Source organism: Pelodiscus sinensis, chromosome 16, assembly GCF_049634645.1.
Source record: "Pelodiscus sinensis isolate JC-2024 chromosome 16, ASM4963464v1, whole genome shotgun sequence".
NCBI lineage: Eukaryota > Metazoa > Chordata > Testudines > Trionychidae > Pelodiscus > Pelodiscus sinensis.
In genome coordinates, this window is record NC_134726.1 from 7864473 (window position 1) to 7885215 (window position 20743).

Genomic DNA, 20743 nt, shown 5'->3' on the forward strand with positions numbered 1-20743 from the left:
TCTAGGATTCTGGGTACATACTCATTTTGAAAAATGATGCTACTTGCCAGCCCATATTGTTATTTTTAGCCAACCTAACTACATTGAAGCTAGCTTGTGCATGCCCACCCAAGATGCAACAGTACTTGCAAATGCAGGGTGGAAAGACTCTTAAGAACCTTCAGGATATCTTTGATTTAACAAGGAACTGAGTTTCCCACGTTCTAAACTAGACTGGACCACTGCATCATCTTTCCTCTCTCTCACTGATTTTTCAAGGGATTTGGACACTCAACTGACCTTAATGCCTTTGAAAGTCTCTCCTTCAACATATGGTTGTGCACATATTTCAACTTGTTTAACTTTTGTTGTAGCGGTCACTTCTGCTTCTCAGCATGTTGTAAATGAGCTGATTAAATATACCACAGCCATTAACATTTACCAAATTCTTTTCTTCAATTAATTTTTTTAAATCATTATTAATAAATAAACTGTTTGATTAATGGATTAGCAGCATCTTAGTCTCAGTACCTGTATTTTTTTTTTTAAATTAATGGAGATCGCCTATCTCCTAGAACTGGAAGGGACCTTGAAAGGTCATCAAGTCCAGTCCCCTGCCTTCACAGCAGGACCAAGTACCATCCTTGATGAATTTTTGCCCCAAATGGCCTCCATAAGGATCGAACTCACAACCGTGGGTTTAGCAGGCCAATGCTCAAACCACTGAGCTATCCCTCCCCCTGCAAAATCAAGATTGTAAAGTCTCAGAGGGGTAGCCGTGTTAGTCTGTAATTTTAAAAACAAAAAGAATAGGCTTTGGCAATTGGCAATTTTTCCTGCCTTTAACATCCATATTTTCACATCAAAAGCTATGAATGGGACACATCCAGACCACTTAATTAGCCTCATTAACACGAGTCCTACAATTGACAAGTATTTCTTTTGTTGTTATATATATCTTGGTTTCTGTTATTTCTGCTCCAACTCATCTGATAAAGTGGGTTTTACCACGAAAGTTCATGACACTATATATTTTTGTTAGTCCCTAAGGTGCCACAGGACTACTTGTTGTTTTTAAAGAATGTAAAGTATCTCACTATAATACATATGTTAGCATGATTTAAGCTAAAATGAAATTGAGATAATAAAAATGGAGAAATGTCACAGTATCCATGAAGTCCATTAGGAACTTGGGTATCATTATTTATTTTGTGTGGGAGGCTTTCAGATACAGGGGTGATGTGTGGTTATATAAAATACTAAGAGTTGATAGGCAGAACAACAGACGAGAGAATGGTTCTTTAAATACTAACAATGGTATAATTTTTGAAGCATTGCTCTTACAGGAACAAAATAAGTTGTTTAAATTGCTTACCTAATGAATAGGAAAAGTCACTGTTACTGTTTGACCACATTTCCTATAATTTATAAGCATGTTTAAATTTTATTTGCTCTAGTGTTATTTATTGCACTGCCAAAGCACCAGTCAATTTGTATTTAAATATATAATACTCAGCTGAAGACTGTGCTACAGACTTGATTTCTTAGGTATGTGCCTGTCAATGATGGAGAGATATCATCTTCTCTTTGAGGAAAGATTACAACCTCCATCCATAATTTATGATTTTTTTTCTCCCAGTGCAATCTGTCACAGATAATTTGGAGAAACTGAATAGATCCAATATTTAAACCAAACGAAACAAAAAACACGAGAAGGAATCATCAGATCCAAAAAATAATTTGGCAAAAGTAGTGAAATAATTTTTTTCTCCTTTCTAAAAATGTTTCAGTTTGCTTCAAAGTTCACTGTGTTGATAATCTTTCTTGCTGATGAGCATCATATTTAATATATACTGACAATATTAAACAAGAAATAATTCCTTCTAAATTCCTTTTTTGAAATATGCTTTAAATTATGCGAGATCAAAGCAGATTACAGTAAAGAACAGAACAGCAGAAGAGACTAAGAATAATGAATAAAGCCAAATAGTTCTTTAATCTATCCTTAAGGATGCAAGGAATTACTTTATATAGAGTAATACAGAATGTCAGATCTTTTAAAATGAGTTAAAATATTGGGGGCCTCCAAATAGCACCTTAAACAGGAATCAGGGTGTAGGTAACATATTCTCAGGAGATGTTAGTCTGTTCTGTGCAATTGTTGCTTTCTTTATCAAGGCAGTAGCAGTTAGAGTGCACTACTAATGAGTTAGAGTCTTGTTTTAAGAGCAATTAGGGAAAAACACATCATGACATGCAACATGGATTCTGTTATTAAATAATTGTATCTAGTATATATTTGAGAGAGTTTGTCTGTGTGTATGTTCATCTGTCTGTTTGTTCAAGAACTTCTTGTAAATAGTAAGAGCTAAGACCATCAATTTGGTATACAGTTTCCTCTTATCATAACGTAAAACCTGGTCCTGGTTTGGTTATGCCAGAAAAATGAGATGTGCCTGGAGTGGGATTGCTTCTCATAAAACCATACAGAAAAGAGACAAAATCACCAGTCAGGTGAAAGAGGCTGGCAGGGGATGCCTCAGCCCCAAGTTTCCCACCTCCCAGGCACCCTTTAGGGACAGCGGAGGAGCTGAAGCTCCCTCCTTCGCCCCAGTTCGTACCAGAACATTACTGGCTGCTCCCCTTCATCAGGGAATGAGGGAAAAGTGCACAGTTTGCAGCATTCATCACTCTGGCGGGAGAGTGAAGGGGAAGATGAACCTGGACCTGCCCCAGGGTACATGCACCCTTTTCCTGGTTGTGCCCACTGTCATTGTGGCGGCCGTGGAAAGGTGCTTCTCACTTGGCCCCAAGCTGCTGCAGTGAGAGAGGACAAGGACACTTTTCTGGGGCAGCCTTCCTACTGGACCCCCTCATCTCCAGCTCTACCCCAGATCAATGATTTAAATGAAAAAAAAAGTGAGTTAAGGAGCAAGCAATGCTGGATAAATTTTCCAGTACAACATATAAAATGGAAAACGTAACGGCTTCTGTTGTATGTTTCGAATGAGCTGTGTTGCCTCCTTAAATTCCCTAGTCAGATTTAGAACATTCAGTTGAAGAAGACTTCAAGTCACTGTTGATGTACCTTATCCAGAATAGAATAAAAGTGTTAAGTTGTAAGCAGAGCTAGTTGAGATTTTTCTGTCAGAAAATGTCCCTTCTGCAAAATTAAACTTTTTCATGGGAATAATTTATTTATATTTCCAGCCAATTCTACAGTATAACTGTAATGCTTTGATATGGGCCCAAGGTGCAAAAATCATGTTAAGTGATGTGGCTTTCAGTTCTGCCTAACTCCCAAATTGGGTTCAGTGCAATAGTGGTAAAATAAAATGAGCAGAGATGGAGAAGGTCTTAGAGGGCTGAATAAACTTATGAATTGGAGCAGAAAGAGTGGCTGTCACCAAGAGGGAGGAGCAGAAATAAAGACCAATAAATCTAAGCATTTTAAATGCATGCTTAAAGGTAGCACTTATGTAAATTATTGGCTATTCAGTATTTTAAAATGGACAAAAGCATGGAAGAAGAGGATGAAAAGTTGCTCTACACTTACGAATAAATGGGTTTTAAACATAGCAATGGCTGACAGTTTGCTGGACTAACATAGTTGTATTTAAATCAAGATGAGAGGGCATTTTCATAGAATCATAGAACACTAGAACTGGAAGGGACCTTGAGAGGTCATAGAGTCCAGACCCCTGCCCTCACGGCAGCACCAAGCACCATCTGGACCATCCCTGATAGATGTCTATCTAACCTGCTCTTAAATATCTCCAGAAATGGAGATTGCACAATATACCTAGGCAATTTATTCCGTTTTTAACCACCCTGACAGGAAGTATTTCCTAATGTCCACCCTAAAGTTGCCTTGCTGCATTGTAAGCCCATTGCTTCTTGTCATATCCTCAGAGGCCATGGAGAACGATTTTTCTCCCTCCTCCTTGTATAGCTCATTTAGGTACTTGAAAAACACTATCATGTCCCCTCTCAGTCTTCTCTTTTCTAAACTAAACAAGCCCATTTCTTTCCGTTTTCCCTCATAGATCATGTTTTCTAAGCCTTTAATCATTCTTGCTGCTCTTCTCTGGAACTTCTCCAATTTTTCCAAGTGTTTCTTGAAATATGGTGCCCATAACTGAACACAATACTCCAGTTGAGGCCTAATCAGCACAGAGTAGAGTGAAAAAATGACTTCTCGCATCTTGCTCACAACACTTCTGTTAATGCATCCCAGAATCATGTTTGCTTTTTTTTTGCAACAGCATCACACTGTTGACTCGTATTTTGGGATATTATGGTGAATCTTTCATTTTGCAGTGGACTGAATTGAGGTTGTGCTGGTGAGTCATCTCATTTTTTTCTTTAATCTTCTTTTGCCTTGTGGTTATGATGAATTCCTTTCTACTTCTAAATTTCATATTTGTATAGTTATTGTACATTTGTATAGTTATTGTACAAATTTCATATTTGTACAGCACATATTGGGACATCAGTATTCTAATGAACTCATTTTAGGTGTGCCTTGGCAAGTCAGACCTGCAACATAAGTGAGTGTGTGTGTGTATGTTGGGTTTTTCTTTTCAGTGTTAGCTTAGTTGTGGGAGTATTGTTTCTGTATACACTGAGGTGGATAGTATATGTTAACTTTCATGCTGTTTTCAGTCATTTTAAAGCAACGGATGAGTAGAAATTGTTTTAATTAAATATCTGAGCTCTACAGAAACCACAAGAGAAGGGAAAAAAATGGAAACTAAGTGTTTTTTTTTAACTGAGCCACATAATTCACAGTCAAGTTATATATTTCTGAGAATTGAAACATCTTGTTAAGGGCTTTGAAATTATCACTAAAATCTTTAATTTTACTAAATTCAAAGGATTTTAATTCTTTCGCCTAACAATGATTTAGTTTAAAATACTTCCTTTCTTTCACAATTTATGGCAATTATTATCCTTTGTCTGTGGCAGTGTGCTATTTTTATCAGCATTTCACCAACTACATATCGCAATTTCTGTAGGCATACAAAGGGGAATTTTTGTCATTCAAAGTAAAATTTTATTAAATAAGGTCTATTTGTTTAAGTGACACTATCTCATCAGAATTACCAGATGTTGCTCAAACTGTGTGCTTGTCCTTCTATTCTGTGACGATGGTAAGAGGTGAACAGTGCTGAATAAAAATTGCATACTGTCCACAATCAATTGAAGAGAATGTGATAACATGAAAACACATCACATCTGATGTCTAATTTGTTAATAGGAATTCAACAAAACATTAAAGAATCTGTGCTGTGAAAGGAAAATTGCTGTTTGATAGACATTCCATTAGAACAACTTTAACGGATTCTATTTTAGATTAATCTATATTAAGAAATAGCCAGTTAATGTACATTTAAATAGATTTACTGTACTGTGGTATGGGATTTATTATATGAGTGTGCAGTATAAACAGTTGTATATGTAATATGTAATTACAAATATGAAAAAATACACATAGAGGAAAATGTTTGGATTGTTTTAAAATATTTTGTGCCATAATTTACCTAGGGTGAATCTACACAGCACCCTAAACTTGAAATAAGATACGTAATTTGTGCTATGCAAATTGTGTATCTTATTTCAAATATATTCCTAAATAGATTCTTTTGAAATTTGGCACGTCTACAGAGTGCCAAATTTTGAAATAATGCATTATTTTGAGACATCCTTTAACCCTTGTGGAACAAGTGTTACAGGGATGCCGGAACAGTGCGCCCATTATTTGAAAAATATTTTGATAACGTGCACATTTAAAAGATACAGGTTAGCTATTTTGGGATATCTCCAGTATCCGGAAATGGCCCTGCCAGATGTACCCCTAATGTCTTACTGGTGAAGGGTTCTCTTCAGCTTCACAGACTTTAGTATAACATAAAATTATCTCTCTTCTTGGGAGCTGAAGCAATTCTGCTTGAGGTACTTTCATTAAAATCAATTGAAATTTCATATACAGAAATCATGCCTTCAATAAAGAATCCCTCCTGAATGAATAAATAAATAGATAAATAGATAAATAAAATACAAATTCCAAGAATAAATACCTGGTGGACAGGCAGAGTTATGATATGTGCTGAAATTGAATTTATTGTTAGACTTAATATGCTCCTAATACAAGTAAGTTATGAAATCTCAAGATCACAGACCCATTAGTTTGCTGACAGGCATTTATAAACTAGGAAGTTGCAGTGAATATTTTACTAAAATGATATAACATAGAAAATATTATTTGTTATATATGAACATAACATTCTACTTGGTGACACTTGCCAAATGTAGACTCAGGAGCACATGCAGTCTAATTCAACTCAGCACATTCTCTATGTAAACCCTTATGAATCATTTAAAGCCTAAGAATGTTAAGAGATGGAGAGTATTTCATCCTTAATTAATAACATAATATCTTCAGTTTTTAACTCTGATTTTGCAATTATTCAGCTAATATCCCTTCAGTTTATGAAACCTCCTCAGTTGCAAAAGTTGACCCCTGCAATAGAGGTCTAGAAATCAAATCCATGGTATGTAAGGACAAGTGGAAAGATGCAGTGAGAAGTTTGGGGCTTTTCTGCACTACTTCTGGTTGTACGAGGGACAGAGACAGGCTACAGAGGGGCCATTGCCATGATTGACTGCCAATAGCTAGCTAGGTAAATATACCCCAAAATGTCCTATTTACATATTCTTCCAATGCATGCACTTTCCCAGTATAATTCTCTCCTGTGCAAAGGGCCAACATAAGATCGATATAGGAAAGAAATTTGAACACTTGCATAGGATTTCAGTGATACATAAACTTTGTGTTGGCCTTCTGCACCAGGATGAATTTCATCCTCGAAAGGAAAGGTGCAGAACTGGAGAATCTATTCATTCTTTACCCTATTTAAATAACAACACTCTTGAGAATTGTAACCATGGAAGGAGGAGACACAATGTGGAAGATAGTCTTATCATCAATTTTACTAAGCTGGAAATGTGCATACCATATTCATGAATAATGTATTGAGTATCTGTGGATAGTGGAAGACAGAGTTCAAATATTTTATACTGAAAGTCTTGGAGTGGGGAGAGGGAACTTGCAATGATTTTTTTTAAAAAATCCTGACATTTGTAATCTGGCTGTTCCAAAATAAAAAACTGTGCTCTTCCAGAATTATTGTTATGACCTCAAGGAATAAACCTTCTGTGGTTGGGAAGAGTTAGGATGATCCAAAAGAAGAGAGAATACTACCAAAAGCCAGAAAGATACCCTAACCCTTCACTATAACATGCAGAGTCACAATGGCCATTAACCTCTCCAGCACATTGGTCAACAAACTAACCATGTTGGTCCAACTGCATATTGTATTATTGGTGTTGCCTTTAAACCTGTACATTAATGTATAGGTGCATATGCTATTCAGTGTATAAATTAGAAAACATATAGAATGAGTTATGGGTGAGTTAATGCTACTCTTAAAAACCTTAACGCTTTTATTTTGTACAGCGCCATTCAAACAAAGCCAATCTTCATATATTTCCCCAGTTTTGAAAATACAAGAGAGCAAAAAGTGAATGGTATAAATTATAGAATATTGCACAGTGAATAAATCAAAGAACTCAGTGATCAGGTCAGAAACAGCATGAGAAAGTAATTAAGCAGCACAGGCAAAGGAGAAAAATGCTTTAGGATGAGATCTGAAAAGAGCCAGAGAACATTCTGAGGTATAGAGACACGGGAGGGCTGTTCTAGATGGCAGGAACTGCAACGAATAAGGCTTTTGCATCAGCAGTGATATGATAATTTGAAGGGGGAGGCAGGAAAGAGAGGAGTAAAAAGAGATAAGATGGAGAAGGTAGTTTATAATACTTAAAAAGAAAAGATTTAGTCTGAACATTTCCAATCGGCCATTCCACAGTTCGCATCCTTTCTTCCCTTCTAGCATGGAGAGAATCTAGGAGACCATACACTTACTCCAGGAGGTGCTCACCAGCAAGAGAGGACCAAGGTTGAGCCACTTAAACCATGTACACCCAAGGGATAATGCCTCCATGATTCCTGCTCTACTCTTTAACTCCAATGTCCCAGAGAACACAACGGCTACGTCTACACTGGCCACAATTTCCAGAAAAGGGATGCAAATCAGGTAAGTCAGGATACGGAAATCTGCGGGGGATTTAAATATCCCCTGCGGATTTAAATAAACATGTCCGCCGCTTTTTTTTCCGGCTTGGGGAAAAGCCGGAAAAAAAGCGTCTAGACTGGCGCGATCCTCCGGAATAAAGCCCTTTTCCGGAGGATCTCTTATTCCTACTTCGAAGTAGGAATAAGAGATCCTCCGGAAAAGGGCTTTATTCCAGAGGATCACGCCAGTCTCGACACTTTTTTTCCAGCTTTTCCCCAAGCCGGAAAAAAAGCGGTGGACATGTTTATTTAAATCCGCGGAGGATATTTAAATATCCCCCGTGGATTTCCCTATCCTGACTTACCTGATTTGCATCCCTTTTCCGGAAATTGTGGCCAGTGTAGACATAGCCAACAAGACTGGAAATCTGGTATTTCTGAAGTAGTGTACTTGGAATTAGATGCCCATTTTCCCTCACATGCCATAAACCCCACTAATCTTATAGGAAGGGATGAATCTTGTTTACAATCAGTGTACTCCAGCACAAACTCCCAGCTGCCCTTCAATTATAAAGATATAGAGCAATACAATTTGGTATAGGAATTACTTGCTCTAAGGCTACGTCTACATTGGCCCCTTTTCTGAAAGGGGGATGGTAATTTTCCAGGTCGTAATAGCTAAATCCGCGGGGGATTTAAATATCCCCCGCGGCATTTAAATAAAAATGTCCGCCGCTTTTTTCCGGCTTTTAGAAAAGCCGGAAAAGAGCGTCTAGACTGGCCAGATCCTCCGGAAAAAAGCCCTTTTCCGGAGGATCTCTTATTCCTACTTCAAAGTAGGAATAAGAGATCCTCCGGAAAAGGGCTTTTTTCCAGAGGATCGGGGCCAGTCTAGACGCTCTTTTCCGGCTTTTCTAAAAGCCGGAAAAAAGCGGCGGACATTTTTATTTAAATGCTGCGGGGGATATTTAAATCCCCCGCGGATTTCCCTATTACGACCTGGAGAATTACCATGCCCCTTTCTGAAAAGGGGCCAATGTAGACGTAGCCTAAATGTGTTACCAGTTTTTTCCATTGATTCCTGAGTGGTGCTCATAGACTAGCATCACTACTCAATGAAGAGAGATTGGTGGCAATTTGGCACCTAATATAGTGATTGCCAGTTGTAGTGGTCAATTGCGGAAGAACTTTGTATGTGTTAGTTTAGGGGTGGTGAGGCCTACATTCTTTCCCCCCCCCCATCCCTTTTCCCTTTATCTGATGAGCCAGAGGCAAGTCTTTGGGAACATACGCCACTTAAGATAAGCATTGTTGCCAGTATAACAAGAACAAGTATAAGATAAGGGTAAAGGTCAAGAACGCATAAACAATTCTGTTTACCCTAACGTACTGATCACATAAACAGAGCCAAAGAACAAGCAGATCCAGAATAGAACCAGATTGATAACTAATAGCTAAGCCCTACATCAGCACGTAATGAGTAACCCCTGGAAATTTCCAAACAGCAAAACAAGGCAGGAAAACGGTATTTACGGCTGCCTCAGGGCCTAGCAAATCGAACCTCACCGATGGGCTTTGGGTGCCTCGGAAGCTGAGACAACCTCCCACTTCGTCCTGAGCCTACCCAGGGTTCCAGGCTTGCAGGAAGGAATGTAAGATATGCTGCTTCTTTGTTATGTTGTTCTTCCATTTATGGGGCACAGCTGTTAGCTGTCAGGAAATAAACTACTTGTGTTTGACAGATACCTGTGTGGCGTATTTTGTACTTTGGGAACCCAGTGTCCAACCTTAGACTTACTCTGTCCGGATACACCAGTGAAAATAGGGCATGTTCAGAAGCAAAAATAGAGAAATAACAATTTAAAACTGATATAAGACAAGTTAGATGTCTTCAAGCTTTTATGATTAAATGCATCCTAGAATACTCAAGGTCCTGACTGAGGAAATATCTGAAACATTAGCTATTATCTTTGAAAAAGTCATGGAAGACAAGAAAGATTCAAGAATACCGGAAAAGGGTAAACATAGTGCCCATCTATAAAAAAGAAAATAAGGACAACCCAAAGAATTATAAACCACTCAGTCTAACTTCTGTACTGGGAAAATTAATGGAGCAAATAATTGAGTCAATTTGCAAATATCTAGAAAATAATATTAATAAAAAAGACTCAGCATGAATTTTTCAAGAACAGATCATGTCAAATCAACCTGATAACTTTCTTTGACAGGTTAACAAGCATTGTGGATAGGGGAAAGTGGTAGATATACTATATCTAGACTTTCTTGTAGTCCTGCACAAACTCCTCACTAGCTCGAGAAATACAGCTTAGATGGAGCTTCTGTAAGGTGGGTATATAACTGGTTGCCCAGACATAAGAAGTGGGGCTCTGCAGGGATCATTTCTGCATCTGGTTCTGTTCAATATCTTCATCAATTATTTAAATAATAGCTAAGGGTATGTCTACACTACAAAGTTAGTTCGAACTAGCGAACGTTAGTTCGAACTAACTTTCATAGGCGCCACACTAGCGCTCCATTAGTTCGAATTTAATTCGAACTAATGGAGCGCTTAGTTCGAACTAGGTAATCCTCATTCCACGAGGAGTAAGCCTAGTTCGAACTAGCTAGTTCGAATTAAGGGGTGTGTAGCCCCTTAATTCGAACTAGTGGGAGGCTAGCCCTCCCCAGGTTTCCCTGGTGGCCACTCTGGCCAACACCAGGGAAACTCTTCTGCCCCCCTCCCGGCCCCGGACCTCTTAAAGGGGCATGGGCTGGCTACGGTGCCCGTGCCAGGTGCAAGCCTGCCAGCACCCACCCAGCAGACCCTGCACCTGCCACGGATCAAGCCACCCACCCGATGCCCCCCAGCCCTCCCCCTCTTCCCGGGACCAGGCTGGCGACTCCCAGGAGCTTACCCGGGACCGCAAGAGGCGGGCACCCGCCTGGGCTAGTGCGGACATCGTGGACCTCGTCCACGATCTCCGCACTAGGCACAGGAAAGTGGCTGGCTTGGGCAGGATAGCTGCCAGCCTGGCCACCCAGGGGCAGGTGTGCAAGAGAATCAAGGGGGTCCACTGAGACCTCTGACCCTGAGCCCTGAGCTTACAATGGCCATCCTGGGTCAGACCAAAGGTCCATCTAGCCCAGTAGCCTGTCTGCCGACAGCGCCCAACCCTAGGGACCCTGGAGGGGATGGACCGAAGACAGTGACCAAGCCATTTGTCTCGTGCCATCCCTCTCCAGCCTTCCACAAACCTTGGGCAGGGACACCACTCCTACCCCCTGGCTAATACCACTCCATGGACCCAACCTCCATGACTTGATCTCACTTCCCTTTAAACTCTGTTCCAGTTCTAGCCTTCACAGCCTCCTGCAGCAAGGAGTTCCACAGGTTGACTCTTTGCTTTGTGAAGAACAACTTTCTGTTACTAGTTTGAAGCCTGCTACCCATTCCTTTCCTTTGGTGTCCTCTAGTCCTTCTTTATGGAAACTAATGAAGAACTTTTCTGTATGCACCGTCTCCACCCAACTCCTGCTTTTAGAGACCTCTATCCTGTCCCCCCTCCGTCTCCTCTTTTCTAAGCTGAAAAGTCCCAGTCTCTTTAGCCTCTCTTCATATGGGACCTGTTCCCAACCCCTGATCATTTTAGTTGCCCTCCCCTCTCCCAGCTAGGGAGGACTAGGGAAGGAGCTAGGGAAGGGTAAGTGGAAGGAGGTGAGGGAGGAATGGGGTACGAGCCCCCAATGGGGAGGACTGGGCTGGCTCTGCAGGCTTCTGGGGGTGGAAGCTCTCCTGCAGCCTCCTCAATTGCCCCCTCTCCCCAGATGGCAGCCTGCGACAAGTGCAGCCGGGCTGATGGCCGAGTGCTGTGATGTGCCCAGTGTGGGTAGTCCGGGCACTCCAAGCCAGGACTGCTTTGCAAGCGGGGCACCCCTGAGAACTGTCTGTCCGGGGTGGGGGTCGGGACCCTTTAAGCACAGCCCTCGGCTAGCCTGAGACAGCAGCTCCATGCTCTAAGTCCTCCTCTGATGCCCTGCCGGCACTGCTTCCGGCCATCCTTAACCCCGCTTCAGGGTCCACTCAGTGTGGACGCGCTAGTTCGAATTAGCAAAACGCTAATTCGAACTAGTTTTTAGTTCTAGACGCGTTAGTTCGAATTAGCTTAGTTCGAATTAACTAATTCGAACTAAGTTAGTTCGAATTAGCGCTGTAGTGTAGACGTACCCATAGAGAGTACACTTCTAAAGTTTGCAGGTGATATTAAGTTTGGAGGGGTTGTAAGTACTTTGGAGGAGATTTTGAATTATAATCCTATCTGGACAAATAAGAGAAATTGTCTGAGGTAAATAGAATAAAGTTCAATAAGGATAAATGCAAAGTACTCCACTTAGGAAGGAATAATCAGTGTGCACATAAAAATGGGAAATGGATAGCTGGAAAGAAATACTGCTGAAAAAGATCTGGGGGCCATAATGTACCACCGGCTGACTATAAGCCAACAGTGTGATATTGTTGCAAAAAAAAAAAAACCATTCTGGGATATATTAGCAGGAGTTTTGTAAGTAAGAAACTACCAGTAATTCTTTTGTTCTATTCCACACTGATTAAGCCACAACTATAGTATTGTGTCCAGTTCTGGGCACCATTTTTCAGGAAAGATTGGAAAAAATCCAAAGAAGAGTAAAAAAGTGATTAGTGGTTTAGAAAATATGACATATGAGAGAAGATTGAAAGAATTGTCTTTGTTTAGTCTAACAAGGAGAAGATGGAGAAGGGACATAATAACAGTTGTCAAGAACGTAAAAGATTGTTACAAGGAGGAGGGAGAAAAATTATTCTCCTTTACATCTGAGACAACAAGAAGCAATAGACTTCAGTTGCAGCAAGGAAGGTTTAGATTGGGCATCAGGAAAAATTCCTAACTATCAGGGTGATTAAGCACTGGAATAAAATGGTTAAGGAGGTTGTAGAATCTTTGTCATAGAAGATGAGCAGGTTAGACAAACACCTATCAAGGCCAATCTAAATGGTGCTTGGTCCTGCCATGAGTGCAGGGGACTGGACTTGATGATCTTTCAAGGTCCCTTCCAGTCCTATTAGTGTATGATTGAGGGAATACTTGAAAGTGATAGTACTTAAAAGAATAGTAGGCTTCTTGACTCTTTCCAGAAGATTCAGAGATTTGTCCCTGTAGATGAAAAATTAAGAACAACTGAAAGGCACAGGACCATGTTTGATTCTTCTATCTTCCTACTTAACAAAATCCTCCAAATATTTGGGAGTTGTGTCACCTTAAAGAGATAGATCAATTTTTGATTCTGGGTGCCATTTTGGTTATTCTTGTTGTAACTAAAGTAGGACACCCAGTCCCAGTTTCATACCATAAAAAAGAAGCGTACTTAAACTCATATGATAATAATGGCTCAGTTTGTACCAGCCTCCTTATAAATGCCTGTCATAACTGGTCACAGAAATAAATGAAGATTAAAGCTAGACTTGAAAAATAAATAACATTTTTCAACCATTTTCACAAAGTTTATTTTGTCCACTTTAACAATGGTAAGGGTTTGTTTTTAAATGTTTAAAGTTGCACATATACATGAAAAATGAAACTTAGTAAGCAGTTGTTACAAAAACGACCAAAATTATAAGAATGTAAAATTGAAAACTATATCTTTCTGAGGGCTGTGCCAATTTACAAAATAGTGCATATGTTTGGGTTTTTTGTTTGTTTTTGTTTTGTCAATTATATGTAGTCAGGAAGGTGATTTCATCCACAGCTGTGGCAGCCAGATTTCCACAGGATATAGTGATGGCTGTGATGGTGTCTTACGGTCTGTTAGGTTAATGATCCATGTGCAAAAAAGGATTTACATGACAGGCCCAAGCTGTTACATTCTGGTAAATAATGCATGTTTTCAAAATTAGCATGCATGCATTCCCAAATAATATTTACCTAGTCGACTGTCTCTATTCAGAAGATACTGTTAGTCCAGATACATTTCAAAATTAGTATGTGTACCAAACATGGTTTTATCCCATAGAATGTAACGGCTCTAAAAGTAGCATCCAAAATGTTATTAGTCTATCAAGTTGACCCTTAGACTTTTAAAAGTAGGGTAATAGAATTTATAACATCCCTATAAAAAGTCATTTAACATTAAGACAGTAATGTGCATTGAACTAAGTAAATATTTTCAGAGTTCATCATTACCTGTCACTCTACACACTTTTGAATTTAGGAGGGGTTTCATTTTATTGGAACTAGTTTTTTATAAACCCTGAGAGAGAATGTAATCTTCCACAACTTGAAAAGGAAGGCAGTCTAGCTACGTCTATACTGCAGAGTTTTTGTGCAAAAATGGCTGTTTTTGTGCAAACACTTGCAGGAAGTCCACACTACAAGTGCATTTTTGCACAAGAAAAAGTACAGTTAATCGTAAGAACACAGGGCTTTTTGCGCAAGGGTTATTCCTCTTTCTATGAGGAATAAGCCTTTTTGCGCAAGAAAACTCTTGTGAAAAAAGTCATGTGTGGACGGGCAACAGTGGATTCTTGCGCAAGGGAGCATCCACACTGCAATGGATGCTCTTGCACAAAAGCTCATCTTTTGCCCAAAAGCACATGATAGTGTAGACACGCTCTTGTGCAAGAACGCGTTCTTGCGCAAGAAGCCCACAATGTAGATGTAGCCTCATTGTCTAGACTGGCAGGGGAAATTGCAGTAGTGGTTCCTTTAAGGGTCTCCACACCACTCCTTAGGGTTGAGGTGGAAAAGGGTGGCTGGGAGGTAGGGGAAGAGATCATCTGGACAGGTGGAATTCAAGTAAGCCATTATCTCCTGTGCATCCAGAGGAGGGGATATAAACCCTGTCTCTCCTGGGTGAAGCCTCTCTCACACCCAGATTAGCAGTTCCACCCTTTTACTCCTGGAATGAGAGTAAGGCTGGAAGTTTAGGTCTGATGTAAGCATTGTGTTAGCTTCCTTTTTTGGGACTGAAAAGAAATTTCTCCCCCACAGCCCAGTTTATCAGAGCAGGATTGGATTCCCCTTTCCTATAGCAGCTCAGAGACCTTGTCATGTAGGTCAGAACATAAGGTAAAAATGGTTTAGCATGTGGCAGGTGTCCAGTACAGGAACTTGTTTAACAGGTTCCAAGTTGCCTAATAAATTGGAATTGTGAATGGATTTACAGGGAAGGCAAGAAAATTCTGTTTCTCTCCCTGTCCAATTGAAGTTGCTTACCTATTAGAGGCACAGACAGATATTCAGGGGGAAATGTCAGATTATCCCTGTGGTTCCTGGTTCACAAGTCCTGTAAAATGATATGGAGGTAGACTCTCAACTTATGTACATTTTAAATACTAAGGACACTGCTGCAAATTTCCAGGCTTTGTCAAGTGAATTAGTTCTTTAAATTTTGGAACCTAAGGTTTAGGTCTGTCCAATTAATATAGCATTTGGGCTATTATGGACTGTTTTCATTTTTAAATCCAGAAAAAACAACTGCAGTAAAGATTAAATATACTGACTGGCTTTTCAGAGATGAGTAGGTCATTCCTGTGCAAGAAGCCTGCAGTGTAGACGTAGCTATAGTGTTTGCAAAGTGTTTCCTTTTTCTTCTTGATAAATGTGGTGTTTCAGGAATAAGGAAGTTGCTTGTGCTCTAAGTCTGTAGTTCAACTAAGTGAAGTCAAGGATGTGGAAAAGTCAAACAAAACCCTTTGATCCCTTAGAGTGGTATAATGCACAGCACATTGGCTTTTAGCTGTGGTGCATTTGATGTCCAGGGAACAAGTAGATTAATATAGCATAGTTTTATCAGTTTTGGAGTAGGAAGTAAATGAAGAGACCAGGCGTGTAATTGAATGTTACACTAATAGGTTATAACTGGTCTTGTGAGCTTATAAACTGTCTTCATGCTCTAATAAATAAGTACAGTTAAGATGTTACAAACCTGAATATACTGGCAGTGTTTCAATTGAAAAAAAATGTTAAGTTCACAGTGTGTGGTGGTAGCTTTTAAACTTACTTGTCAATTTTCAACAGAATCCAAAATATCATCTGTAAAGACTGACATTGAAATTACATTCCACCAAAAAGTTTTATATTTTATTGTATTTGTACCTCCCCATATACCAATAGTAGACGAGATTTGTGAAAGCCGATAGAATCTTGCTATGAAAGTTAAACTTAGTCCCCAGCCTTGCAAACACTTAAAATGTGCTCAAATATAAGCATGTGAACAGTCCCATTGAGTTTATGTGGACTACACAACATGCTTAAAACATAAGTGCATGCATGTATGAATACATATTTTTCCCCCTCAGAATTGGCACCACATTGTATTTGTCCAGTTCTGAAAAGCAAGTGCCTTTTCCTAAACAATCTGTCAACCACCTCACATTGTGATTCAATATTAAATATCTCTCAAAGAAACAAGTTTAAGAGAAAAAGAAAATATTTCAATTATTCTCTGTCCATAGTGGCTGATGGCTATGAAACCTATCATACAGCTTGAAACTATGTGTCTTTGGGTGGTTTATATATTCAGGAGACTGCTGAAACATTTGGACCTTGTTATTTCTTTTGTTTGTTCTCCCTGTTAGCAGTGTCTCTGCTTCTCCCTTTCTGACCTTTCATCTTTCTTCCTTTCCCTTCCTTTTCCTATCACCCCCACACTTGGATTTTCTTTCTCTCAGTGAAATAAAGAACACTTTTTAGAGGTGTTTTGTGGTCTCATAGAATGTTTTTTGTTCATTCTCCGTCTTTATGCTCACCAGTATATTAGTCTTGCCTGTGCTACACAGTGTAAACAGACATCCTCTAAATCTGCATGTTTGTCTATCCTAAGGCACATTATTGTGTTATCTGGCTGTGTGTAAATCCCAGATTTACCTGTGGCTAGAATTACTTTGGACTCCAAACACATAGTATACTAAATGCAAGCCAGCTCCTGCTGGGTTTTAATTTTTAATCTATTGGCTGCCTATAATCTGATTCCCATGCGCTTGCCATTTTGCCGAGCTGACCCTTGCTTTCTCCTTTGTGTCTTGATACTGAGCTGTCTTACTGGCTACACTAGAAATAAAGGAAGAGGAGATGACAGGGCCTTGAAAATTGGTATATATACCAAGCTCTTCTTCTATTACTTTTGCATGTGGTGAAGTCTAGGCTCTTTGCCTCAGTACTGCTTAGTCATCTCCTAGTAATGCAAAGTCAAGAACTACAGGGAATGAGGTTGGCACAAGTCCAGAAAATTGCTAATATGAGGCCCTGACTGAGCCTCAATGATGAAGAACTAAGAGGGATAATTATTATAAAAGTAGTTTATGAGCTGAAGAGAGAGTATTCAAAACGGGGAAGGCGGCAAGTCAGAACAAAGCAACTAGATTTATAAACCAACTAGTGAACCTCCATCCCTAATTAATATAGGGGTAATATGATAGAAGGACTTAGGTGCCAAGGACTCTAGTTGTTAAATTGTGTACGCAGCATACATGTTAAAATGTGATTGCTGGAAGACGTACAAAGACAAAATTTCAGTGATCATGTTGAAATAAACAAAAGTCTGTACTGAACTAATGTTTCAATAAAATGCCTAAGTAACATATGTCTCAACCTGGCTGGATTCCTAAATTGGTAGTAAGAGACTTTAATTATATGATTGATGGGAGCTTCAGAAGAGAACTCAGAATCCACCATGACTGCAAGGTCACAAACATTAGCTGAAGGGTAAAAAGTACTCTATGACTGAAATACTAACCAACCACAGCTGACAGCAAAGACTCCCTGCACAGGAGAACTAATCAATAGCACACGTTAGCTGAGTTCCAGCTGGTATTACTTTTAATGAAAATTTTGAAGACCTTGGTTCTGTCTCAGAAAATTATGCAAAACTTCCAGCTACTTCATAGAATCTGTAGACTGGGGGAAAAATGGGTTCCTTTGACTGGGTATTCAGAGAATGCTCAGCATTAGTGCACGAAGAATAAAAAAACTCTCTTTTTTATGATTCTTTTGCCCTTACACAAAACCTTTTTGGGTGAAAGCAATAGGTGCTTTATAACAATGAGAAAACATGACTTTTTAAAATTTAATCCTTTGCAGCTGCCATATGCCATGTTGCCAGAGACCATGCGAATTGCCAATGTAAAAATGGTAGGTTATATTGCATTCTATAATCAGTTATTTGATCATTTCCACTTAGCTCTCAATGAGAACCTTATGAGGGTACCCATGTAGAACATGATTGATTCCTCCAGCTTCTGACAATCACACTGAGCCATACAGGTTGAATGAAATCCTGTACCCATTGAAGCCAATAGCAAGACTCCCAGGGACTTCAGTAGCATCAGGATTTCATCTGTGGCTATCAGTGAGGATAGATCCTAAGCATTTATTGAACACCAGGCAGTAACCTTGTATTTGCATAGGGTGACAATATTCCCCTATGCTGAATACAGGACACCTGGTAAAATTACTCAAATTCTAGCCAGTTGAATGGCAATCAGTCAGAACTATGTAGCACAAGTGTTCAAAATAACATTATGCTGACTGAGCACTCATCAAAAAGAGACAGGCTGTGTCTACATTGGCAAGATTTTGCACAAAAGCAGCTGCGTTTGCACAAAATCTTGCCGCCTGTCTACACTGGCCGCTAGTATTTGCACAAGAACACTGACTTTGTAATGTACAAAATCAGTGTTTCTTGTGCAAATACTCTGATGCTCCCACTCAAAGATAAGCCCTCTTGTGCAAGTATTCTTGTGCAAGAGGGCCAGTGTAGACAGCCACATTAATATCTTGCGCAAGAAAGCCCGATGGCTAAAATGGCCATGGGAGCTTTCTTGCGCAAGACAGCATCCACACTGGCATGGATGCTTTTACGCAAAAGCAAATCTTTTGCACAAAGGCACATGCGAGTATAGATGCTCTCTTGCGCAAATACTTTTAACGGAAAAACTTTTCCATTAAAAGTATTTGGGGGCTGTGGTTCCTGGCAACAAAAAACAAACTCAACTTCCTGTGCCAGATCGTAGTATTCTACTGCTTAATTATCCTTTTATTGAAAAACATTCCACCACTTTTCAAAAATGGCTTTTCTGAGCACTCAGTGCCAGGTTTCAACTGTTCCACATACTTGAAAGAAGTTGAATAAAAATTCTTCACTACATGGTAAAATTCCTGTTTATTTTCCCACCCTTAACTAGGGATGTAAGTAACGAGTCAACTATCCATAAGCATATGCTTATTGGATAGTCGACTAGTGACTTGACTAGTTGCTTCCCTACCCCTCACATGCTGCCTCTATTAGGGACAGCAAGGAGGAAGCAGGAGCTGGTGCTGGGGGGAGCCAGCTTAAATGTCAGTTCCCCCAGCACTGTCTCCATAGAGGGAGCAGGGGCACAGCAGGAAACTGGTGGTACTTCTGCCTTTGAAATGTAGCAAGAGCAAGGCTTTTGTTCAAGTAATCCCATTTGCCCCATACATTACTGGCTGGGCGAGCTTGAGCCTCTGCCACTCATGGCTTGGAGACAGGGAGCAGGGATTGGGGTTTCAGAGGGGTAAATGTATGTGTGTGTGCTGGGTATTCAAGGGGGCACCTCAGATCAGAGCTTCAGCCTGGGGGGGGGGGTGCTGGGAATTCAGTGGAGGGGGTGACAGTAGGATCAGGACTTCAGCCCCATGGATTGGGGATTCAGCCTAGGCGTGCTGGAAACTGAGTATGTGTGTGTGGCTGGGGATTGAGATTTCACACTGCAGCAGGAGCCAGGGATCAAAGCTTCAGCCCTTAGCCTGAAAAGGCTGGCAGACTCCCCCTCCCTCATTTTAGGGTGCACATGGGGAAGGCTGACACATACTTCTAACTCACTCCCACACACCCTTACCCTGCTCTCCTACACAGGCTGTCTCTTCCCCTACTGGCTTCCTGTCCTTCTGGTTCTACACCCTGCAACACCTGCTGGCCACTGCTTGTCCACATTCACCCGCTGGGAAGCTGCCCATTTTTTTAAAAAAAGAATCAGGACACCTGGAAAAGGGCTTAAATAAGGGATGGATGGTCAGCCTATGCTTGTATGTGCTGTGCTGTGTTTTAATTAGACTGACTAACTCTTCTGTGAACTCTAAATCATTCCAGCAGGAATTTTTTCTAGTGGATCATTTGATTAAGAATCCCTTTTAAATATTGGCTTCTGTGCCCAGGAAGGATTGGTAACAAATCCTTTCTTCATGATTTTGGTTTTTAGGAAGCTTCACTTTAATACAGGTTGAACCTCCTAAATCCAGGACCTTCTGGTTTGGCAACATCCGTACTCCAACAGGGCCATGGATGTTGCTGAACCAGAAAGCCATGGCGCCCAGGAGTGCCAAGTGGAGCAGCAGCAGGACCGGGGAGCCAGGAACCCAATCTCTGTATAATTGTGATTATACAGACATGGTTATATGTATCTGACAGCCCTTCTTCAATGTTGCTGTATCACCAGTATATTTTGTGTGCGTGTGCGTGTGCGTTTGTGTGTGTGTGTGTGTGTGTGTGTGTGCTTTTGGAATATTTTCTCTGTCATCTTTTGGCAGGTCTTTGAACAGTCACTAATGGGGGAAAAATGACATGTCTGAGCTT

At 40.2% G+C, this 20743-nt stretch overlaps 1 protein-coding gene across 4 annotated transcripts in view; it reads left to right on the plus strand.

Annotated features, from left to right (window-relative positions):
- RBFOX1 (RNA binding fox-1 homolog 1) overlaps positions 1-20743 on the plus strand; it is a 2643423-nt gene that overhangs the window by 1496209 nt on the left and 1126471 nt on the right. The window contains exon 1 of one of the 4 annotated variants that reach the window (XM_014574337.3): positions 4272-4322. The exons of the other annotated variants lie outside the window; for them this stretch is intronic. The gene's annotated coding sequence lies outside the window, so the exon portion shown is untranslated. Of the gene's footprint in view, positions 1-4271; positions 4323-20743 lie in introns of those variants that run through there. 4 annotated transcript variants of the gene reach the window in all.